At 46.5% G+C, this 932-nt stretch overlaps 1 pseudogene; it reads left to right on the plus strand.

Moving 5' to 3' along the window:
* Positions 1-428: 428 nt before the first annotated feature.
* LOC136649818 (5S ribosomal RNA) lies at positions 429-549 on the plus strand (annotated as a pseudogene).
* The last annotated feature ends 383 nt before the right edge of the window (positions 550-932 follow it).

The raw sequence follows: 932 nt of genomic DNA on the forward strand, positions 1-932 counted from the left end.
TGAAAGGTGGTTCTGGCACAGCGTCTAGTGTGGCTGAAAAGGCCAATCCGGGAGTGACAATCCCTTCCACACCGGGAGCAAGTGCAGTCTGTCCCTGGTCTGTCTCCCTGGCTATGGGCCTTCCTTCTTTGCCTCTTAGCCTCAGACTGTTGGCAAAGTGTCTCTTCAAACTGGGAAAGGCCATGCTGCACAGCCTGCCTCCAAGCGGGCCACTCAGAGGCCAGGGTTTCCCACTTGTTGAGGTCCATCCCTAAGGCCTTCAGATCCCTCTTGCAGATGTCCTTGTATCGCAGCTACGTACATTGTAATATAAAATTGCATACATGTAAGCCTAAATTATGCTAGAGTGGGGGCTCCTTAGACGGGGGACCCAGTTGGAAGCAATTGGTCTAATTGGCTTAAAGCCAGCCCTCATGTAAACAATCTGTTTATACAGCCCACTTTTACCCTGCACATGCCCAATCTTGTCTGATCTTGGAAGCTAAGCAGGGTCAGGCCTGGTTAGTACTTGGATGGGAGACCGCCTGGGAATACTGGGTGCTGTAGGCTTATATAATAGTCTTTCGAGATTGAAGGTTGCCAACCAGCCCACTTTTAGCAGGTTAAGTGGATTGACTGAGAAGGTCTTTTATGAACCCCGCCCCAAATTCTGAAGCTGGCACTGGTTTTAATGTGTACTGTACTATCATAGTTGATTAGTCTCCCTCCAGTTTCAGTTGCTTCATTCATAGTTATTGTTGATACACACTAAAACCTTCATTCGTTCCTGTCTATAATGTATATTTCATCAGGTAAGAGCTGACACCATGATGACACACTGGACACAAACAGATTGTGCATGTCCACCACATTATTGTAAAGGACTGATGGATGTTCTTTTACTTCTTAATTTATTGACCTTTCTGTCGTCCCAAAATATACACTTGCCTGGA

The sequence above is a fragment of the Tiliqua scincoides genome, chromosome 4 (assembly GCF_035046505.1).
Source record: "Tiliqua scincoides isolate rTilSci1 chromosome 4, rTilSci1.hap2, whole genome shotgun sequence".
In the NCBI taxonomy this organism is placed as follows: domain Eukaryota; kingdom Metazoa; phylum Chordata; class Lepidosauria; order Squamata; family Scincidae; genus Tiliqua; species Tiliqua scincoides.